Raw genomic sequence first — 8,588 nt, 5'->3', positions numbered from 1 at the left:
GGCCCACTGTGCCAGGCCTCGACGCCCATGATCTCATCCGAAACGTGTTCCCCAGACGAGGACGAGGCCCAGGTGGTTGTCACCTCCTCCAGTGGCACCTTGAGTGGAAGGACAGCAACCTAGAGGGGCGTCTGAATCCAAAAGCGCAGGCCCCTCCCAGTCTTCCTAGAGCACACAGCCCATCGCCTGGTTTGGTACAGCCCACACGCCAAGAATGGGCTTTTATGTTTTTTAATAATGGGAAAGTCAAAAGAATACTATTTCACGACCCATGAAAAGCATACCAAATTCAGGTTTCAGAGACCACGAGGTTTTCTTAGAGCACAGCCACGTTCCTTTACGTACTGTCCAGGGCTGGCTCCACCCCACACAGCGGGCTTGAATGGCTGTTCCAGAGCCACGTGGCCTGAAAAGCTGAAAATATTTGCTCTGTGGCCCTTTACAGAAAAAGCTTGCAGACTCCTGTCCTGGAGCATCCATTGTATTCACAGATTCAGTGCAAAAACCAAGTCACTTAAAGTATTTTTATATTAATTCAAACGTGGTTTTGTATAAATATGAACCATACACTAGTATAGAAGAGTGACATCTACTTCTGAGATAAAACAGACTTCAAAGAAGTGCTGGACTTGGGGCCTGTCTCGAGTTTCCGCCTCCAAACCCCCAGGGCATCCTTTCACTTCAGAGGAAAAGTCAGAACCGCCTGTCCTGCCCTCTCTCTCCTCCACGCCATGTCCTATTTGGGGCAAAGAAGAAGGAAGCCAGAGGACAGATGTGAAGCTGCCAGCGATAGAGAAGGAATTTTTAGAGAAAGGACCCAACAAGGGCAGGAAGACGCGCGTTCGGAGGACACAGGCAGAGGGAGACACACGATGTGGGTTAAGGACCAGAATGCAAAACCACCCACGCCGTGGGAAGGGGCCCCCAGGACGGTCCTCCGTCAGGGGCTGTGGGCTGACTCTCTGCAGTGTGGGCTGAAGATGGGCCTGGCGGACGAGCCAGCTTGGGTCGTGGTCCCACCCGGAGCTCAGGCAACAGGAAGACCAGATGCGGGGAGCTGAGTGCAAGGCAGCAGTGGCTGGGAGCCGCCGGCGGGTGCCCTAGCCAAGGCTCACTGGCAGCCACATCCTGGAAGCCGAGTTCAGAGGAAACAGGAAAGAGCAGCTGGGACCAAGTCTCTGCAGGGACAAGTGAGTTCCCGTCACACACCCTCCCACGTTGTGACTAAGGGCAGCCGGCACACCTCAAAGGGCCCCAGCCCACGGCCAGCTCGACCCTCTTGTGACAGAGAGCTGGTGAACTGGCCTCCCAAAGGCACGGGGCCCTAGGACACTGCCTGGGGACTTCCGGCCCGTCCTGCTGTGCGGCAGGCTGGGCTGTGCTCCGGACACAGATCAGATCAGGCACCACCCTGCTGCTGGGGGCCTCAGAGTCTGGTTGGGGGACAGGACTGACCCACAGAACTACCGAATCTGCCGGACGTTGCCCTCTCCTGACCCAGCACCAGGCAGAGGGACGTGAGACACTGAATGGATCCAAGGCTCCTGCCGGCCAGCATGGATTGTGTGTGGGGAGCATCTGCCGGGGCGCAGACGTGGGCGATGACAGGGGGGAGGGCACGGGAGGGAGGAAGTGCCGCAGTTTTCAGGGGAGGAAGATGGGCGATTCGGCTAATGGCTTCCTAGTAAGTTTGACATCAATGCAAGTGGGCAAAAGTGTAGAAAGGAGTTTTAAAGCTGTGCCGAGGGTTTACCTAGAATAAGTCAAGCCCCATCCGCCTCCATCCTTTTTTGGGAGGATGACTCTTGGGTGAAGAGAGCCGTGCTGGGTGCTTTTCACAGTGATGGAAAAAACAGAGAGCTGTGGGCGTGTGTGCCGACCTGAATGGCCATGCCCAAGGAGAACTAAGAAACAGGTATGCGTCCCTCTGGGGAGACCTCAGTGGCTCATGGGCCGGCCCTTTTATTCAATATATTGCAGTGTTCGTGAACTCGCATGCCTCCCGGGTGAGGCAGGTGACATACATGAGTGACACAGGCCAGAGTTAAGGCAATAAATTTAAGATTTAAGACTTAAACGTAAGACCAATGGCAACTGGAAACCTCTTGCCCTGACTAAGGGGCAGCGGCTACCAGCTGCAGCCAGTTGGTACCATAGAGGAAATGGGGCTCTGTGCTGCCCGATACCGTGATTGTTTTTCAACAGAGGATGGAAATTCAGATATTTGTGTCGAATCCCCAGATTTCTAAGTGTATGCAATAAGTTCAGATTTTTCAGAAACTCCAGGGCAGACAAATGTCTGTCGGCAGGCTGGATCCAGGGCGCTGGGAACAAGTCCGCTGCCTGAGCGACGGCAGAGCCATGGGCGCTGCCAGGCTCCCGATACAGCCCCCAGGTGACATGTGAGAAAGCAGAATCAGGATGTGTTTTAAGGGAGGTGACTATCCTGTCCCCCACTGGGGTGTTCAGCTGGCTCTCAGAAGCAGGACACGAGGAGAGGCTCCGGAGCTCACGTCGGTGCAGTGCTGGCAGCTAGCAGCCCCCGGAGGACTGAGCTCCCCCCACCCCGAATGTCCAGGAAGGCACTGCAGTCGCACATGGGGCGGCCCTGGGGACCTGCCAACATCTGATGGGACCCACTCCCACCCCCTGGACTGAAGCAGCCATGCGAAATCGCCTCTGTCTCATCACTGGGCCCCTGGAGCTAGGGTCCTGGCTGGGTGCGTGTGCCTGTCGTGTTGATACTTGGGCCTCACCCTTCTCCATCCCCCAGCGCATGCAGGTTCCTGAGAATCCTCAGGGTCTTAGAAAGAGTGAGTGATCTCACCTGCGGCCACCTTGCAGGTATGAGTGGGGGAGGAGAGCAGGATGGGGGAGGGGTCCAAGCCAAGCTTGCAGGCAGTGATGAGAGGAGACTGGAGAGGTGTTAAGCCTCAGTCCTGGCTCTGACCGAGAGGAGGCCCGACCGGGAGAGCAAGATCCCGGTCCCACGGCCCACCCCTTCCCCCATCCCCACTCCAGCTCTGATCCAGGCTTTTCCATTCACAGATCCCAAACGTTCCAGGCTGGCAAAGAGCCAGGGGGGCTGCCAAATCCCCAGTGAATGCCTTCGGGGGGACTGGGGTGGGGGGATGTGTAGGCCTCTCAGGTGGATCATAGGGGGCTGAGGAAAGCCCCCAAGCCCAGTCCCCGGGCCCACAGTTGGGAGACCCTCCAACTCTCACAGCGGTCCCTTGTCAAGTCTCCCCATCGGGAAGCAAGCTGTGTGTCCCTAGGGAAAGGGCCCTCAACTTGTCCTCCTGGCGTGCGTGTGCATCTGAGAGACAGCTGGAGGGCGGGGGGCCTGGTGAGGAGTTCCCGCCAGCTGAGCTCCTGTGGCCACTTCCTTCCTTTCCCTAGACAAGTTGGAGATGATTAGCCTCCATTCAGGGAGGGGATGCAGACGCAGCCCCCCACCGTGGACTGGGGTATGGGGGGGGGTTGGAGCTGTGCTCTCAGTACACGGCCCACCATCCCGAACAGGCCCAGGGAGCAGCCATGGTCCACCGCCCGCCCCCTGGCTCCGCTGGCCCCGGCACCCCAGCCTCGTAAGCAGCAGGAGTTGGGAGATAAGACCTCCATCCAAAGTGGCACTGTCTCTGCCCATTCGACTATGGGGGGGAATGTTCTTCACATCTGACCTTGTGATTTGGGGTTCTCGATTATTCTTTGCGCCCTCTGGCTCCCCTCCCTTTCGTGCTAAGCCAGTCAGCGGGTCTGTGCTCATTTCTCAGGGATTTGATATGACAATGAGCAGAAAAAGAAAAGAAAAGAAAAGGAAAGGAAAGAAAAGAAAAAAGAAAAGAAAAGGAAAGGAAAGAAAAGAATCTCCTCTTGTCTTTTGACTTTCACAAGCAGCCCCTGCCTGGACACAATGGGACAGGTAAGAGCAAAGCATCCCATACCGCCCCTCGCCCCATCTAGAAAAAGATTCCTGAGGGCAAGAGGAGGGTCTGTCAGTGGGGACCGGCGGGGAAGCTCCTGGAGCCCAGCTGGCTCTCGGCAGCAGGACGCGATGTCAGCCCTGCAGACCTCTGGCCTCCTCCCTGGGGGCCCGTGGGGCTGCCCTTCCCGCGTGGCTGTGGCACCCCCAGCAGCAGCAACACGTCCCCATGCACTGACAGTGAGAGTGGCTGTCGCCTGTGCCCCAGGCTTCACTTGGGGTCAGACCTTCTTGCCCCCATTGGACACCCCTCCTCCCAACACCCAGGACACCAGCCAGAGCCCTGCGCCGATAGAAGATGGGGCCTGGGTATTGGTGGGGGGAGAGCAGTGCAGAAAGCCCACCCGCCCACTGTGCTCTGAGGGGCTGGGAGGAAGCAGCCCAAGGGCCCCGCACCCCAAGTCAAGTGGGTGCTGAGTAAACCCCGCCCTGTGATGCGGGGGCTGCTCGAACGCCCACTGACCGACTTGGAGCCCGGCGGCTGTGAGCTCTCTGCAGGCCAAGAGCAGAGAGCACAGCCAGGCCACGGAGCCTCCCTGCAAGGCCGAGAGAGAGCGGGAGCAGTGCCCACCTCCCTGACGGTGGGAGGGCCCAGAGTTTATCCACAGAAGGGTCTCTGGGGGCAGCAGGATTCTCAGAAGGGACTCAGTTTCTGAACGGCCCAGCGCACCTCTCTGGGTCTCTCCTTCCCTGTGCTCAGTGGGATTCCTGGGGTCCCTGCCAGCTCTGCTGCCCTGAGATGATGTGTCCCTCTCCCTGCGGGTGGAGGGTCCTCAGTCTAGGCTCAGCCTCAGAACTCGAGGCCCTCTCTCTGGCTGAAGCTCCGTTGACTGATGCTTCCATTTCCTCCTGGGGCTTGGAGCGGGGGTCCTGAGGCCCCTCGGCAGGGTCTCTACCTTCCTGTTCGGCTATTCCCCAAGAGCCTTTTTATAGAGTTCGGCTGGGATCCAGGGAACTTTGGGAAAGTATGTATGGGACAAGCCAAGCTGTACTAACCTGTCTTCCTCCTGGAGCTGAAAGGGGCCAGGTGGTTCCCAGACAAACGCAGAGGCGGGCTTGCGGGTGGGGAGGAGGCTTGCACACGTTCAGGGCGGAGGTGAGGGTTGGGGAGGCATGGCCAGGGGCAGCAGAGATGGGGGCCTGCTCCCAGGTGTCTTGTGTAGACACACATGAAACACACACACACACACCCAAAAGTACTTGGTTACGGACTTGGTTACACAGCTCCATAGGCATGCAGACATGGACAGGCATGTGCTGTGTATACAGAAATATGCACAGGCACATGTACAGACACTGCAGAGACGTGCTCAAACGTGTTCACACATACAGACCCTCACACACACATATGCACGTGCATACACACAAAGGATGCATATTGAGAAGTTCCAGGCCACACCTAGGAGGAGGGAGAGGGTCTGACCACCCTGATGACCCAGCTCCCTCACACCCAGCACACACACGCGCGCGCGCACACGCACACACACGTGCGCGCGCGCACACACGCACACACACACACGTGCGCGCGCGCGCACACACACACACACCCCTTGGGAGGGAACCACTTCCTTCAGAGGAGCTTTTGGACTCAGGGCAACGTGAAATCAAGACCTCATGCTGGGAAAGAAGGCGCCTTTGTGTGCTGGGATGGGGCTGCAGGAGCAGCTGCAGCTCCTCCAGGATAAGGGCCAGGCCCACTCCGTTCTGTTCCTCACCCCCCGGGGAGGAAGGTCAGGCGGGGCCAGGGATGGAGGGCGGAGTGGGAGCGCCAGCAGGCCCTGCATCAACCCTGGGTTACTGTCTCAGAGCCCAGAAAGCCACTCCGACCCCCAGCCCTGGTCTGGCCCTGTCCCCAGAACACCCCATGGCTCTGCCCCCAGGTCTGGTGCGATGCTGACCCAGACCAAAGCCTGGCTCTGGCCTCAGGCTCCACGCTCGCCTTGTGCCAGTGACCTTGCTTTTTTTTTAGCAGAGTGAATAAAGGTCAGGCTCTCGAGTTATAAAGACGTGAGGTTGAGTCCTGGCTCTGCCGCTCGCCAACGGGATGAACCTAATTTTTTTGAGCCCTGAGTTCAAGTTCTTGTTACCGTGCTCAGAGCCTGGAGGCAAGTCCTCTTTATTGGTCCCTCAGAGCCTGCTGCCCTCTCTGTGTGTTTTATCTCCGGGCCCGGGCTGTGGGGCTGGTAGAGCATCGTGCCAGCTTCTGTTGCCCAGGCCCAGTCCCTGGAGCTGCCCCCTCTGAGCTCCTTCCTCCCTTTGCCCGCCTGCCTTTGTGGTCCTTGCCCCCAGCTGCAGGCACACGGGCCCCCTGCGAGCCTCCTTGTCAAACTCTGAAGGTGCCTCCGCCTCCCCCCTGCTCCCCCGCCCCAGATCCAGCCTGCCCCCTGCTCCCTCCGAGCTGCGTTCTCTGCAGGCTGAGCCTCCAGCGAAAACAGCCCCGTGATCTAACTCAGTAGGATTCAGCAGAGGGAGACCCAGAGGTGACTTCGGCACCATCTCCAGACACTGTGCCGGGACTATCTCCAGTCATTCAGTCAACAGATATTTACTGAAGGTCTAGTCTGCGCCAGATGGTGTTCCAGATGCTGGACATTCAGCAGTGGACAAATAGACAAAAACCTCCGCCCTTGTGAGCTCACGTCCCAGTACCATTACCATAACGCACACTGTTGGGGGCCTTGAGCGTCACACGGTCCCCCATGTCTACCCTGAGAGCTGTAATCATCCCACGCGCACAGACAGCACTTCCTTCCTGTGACACCACAAAACTTGGGCATGTCACTATCATAGCTCTTTCTCTCCCCTCGGCCACCCTGCCCCGAGACCATGGGTATCTCAAGGGGAAGGGGGAGCCTGGCATAGATCTGGTATGAAGCCATGATTGTCGGACTCAGCAATGGCTTTCAGTAGTTCAAGTGCGTTCAGCTACCACTGCCCCTTGGTGGGTGTCTTTCTTTTGCTCTAACTGTAACTAGGCACCTCTCTTTCAATGTATTTTTAATGTGTTATATAATTGTGTATAATTACATAATAGTCAAAGGGTCTGTGTCCCTTTTGTTAATAAAGTTGTTCTGTTTTAGGAAATGACTTACCCTGAAGCTCAACTAACCTAGCGTGGGGCGTGTCAGGTCAAGTGCTCTGCTCTGTACCCGTGGTACGATTCATCTGTTCGTGCAGTATTAGCTGAACACCTGCCCCACGGCAGACCCGGAGTCGCGGAGCGGGAGCCCGGGGAGACCCCTGTCATCTAGCAGGGGACCAGGACAGGTAAGCAGAAAAGCGCGATTAGGTGGATGGAATGATGGGCTGGTGCTGCAGGAGCCTGAAGCGAGACCCCTGGGAGGCTGGGTGGATCAAAGATAATTATGCAGGACCGGGGACATTGAGCTGAGACTTCAGGGAGCCGTTGGGTGTATTTTTCCGATAGAGATGAGAGAGGGATGATCCAGACAAAGGCGCCAGCATTTGCAAAAGTCATGGAAATGGGAAGTGCCTGATGTGTGTGAAGGAATGGGGAAATGTTAGATGTGCTGGGCGGGGCAGGTGTGTGGCAGGCTGGGCTGGAGAAGAAGCTGGTGCCAGATAGGACTGTGGATGCCAGGGTGCGCAGGGAACCCCTGCCACATGGAGGGCACCCAACCTGGCCCCAGAGCTGCTCCACTGAGCTCTCCCTGTTCCCATCAGAAGGAACCCTCTGGCTCAGCCTTGCCGTCCCCACCTCCACCTGCCGGCCCCACCTCCAACCTGCCCCAGGAAACTCAGGTTTCGCTGTGGTCAGATTCCCTCTATTCTTGGCTTTGGTTAAAAAAAAAAAATTATGGGTGGGAATTTTTGTAAGAGCTCTTTATATAGTGAAACTCTTGATTCTTTGTCACGTAGCTATCTTGGTTTTTTTTTTTTTTTTTTTTTTTTTTTGCAGCAGTTTGACCTTTATTTTGTTTTGATGGAAAGAAACCTGACATACTTTTGTTGTCATATTCATCAATCTGTTCGTTTGACGTTGTCTTAGAAAATTATTGCCTATCCTAAAATTGTATATGGATTAGGATTCTTTTCTGGTTTAACTTCCAACATTTAAATCTTTAAGCCATCTGAGGTTTATTTCGGTAGGAATCTAACTTTATTTTTTCCAAATGGTGAGCCAGTTGTCCAGTCCTGTTTAGTGAGTAATCCATCACTTCTGCACTGGTTTGTTTATTTTGTTCAAAATTCATTTCCTCTCTTCTTGATTTTGAAAGTCATACTTGTAATCTAAAAATTAAAAAAAATTTTTTTGTAATTTTAAAAAAAGAGGAGCAGGAGGAAGCAGAGTAGTCCAAATGTCATGGAAATGTATGACATAAAAGGTGAGAGCCCTCCCCTGGGCTCAACAGTTTGTTATATATCATTTTATTATCAGTTTTATAACACTTATTAGATTTCCCTTTAAACAGAGAAGTACAAAGGAGAAAACCCAAGAGGAATCAAAATCTCTAGATAACATATACTGACATAAAATTATGCTGACATTAAAAATAAAGAATAATACATAATAGGGTTGGAAAAGTCAAGCCATCCTGAAAGATACCAAATGAAAAATCAGGGAATTCCCTGGCGGTCCAGTGGT

General features: G+C 55.2%; 1 protein-coding gene across 2 annotated transcripts in view; it reads left to right on the top strand.

The window, feature by feature from the left end:
- The first annotated feature begins 698 nt into the window (after window positions 1-698).
- The window catches only part of EMILIN3 (elastin microfibril interfacer 3), a 32,764-nt gene continuing 24,874 nt past the window's right edge, over window positions 699-8,588 (top strand). For both annotated transcript variants that reach the window (XR_010935321.1, XR_010935323.1), the window contains exons 1-3: window positions 699-1,915; window positions 3,774-3,922; window positions 7,063-7,249. The gene's annotated coding sequence lies outside the window, so the exon portion shown is untranslated. The remainder of the gene's footprint in view (window positions 1,916-3,773; window positions 3,923-7,062; window positions 7,250-8,588) is intronic.

The sequence above is a fragment of the Pseudorca crassidens genome, chromosome 15, assembly GCF_039906515.1.
Source record: "Pseudorca crassidens isolate mPseCra1 chromosome 15, mPseCra1.hap1, whole genome shotgun sequence".
Classification (NCBI taxonomy): Eukaryota; Metazoa; Chordata; class Mammalia; order Artiodactyla; family Delphinidae; genus Pseudorca; species Pseudorca crassidens.
This window is presented reverse-complemented; position numbering and strand designations above follow the sequence as displayed.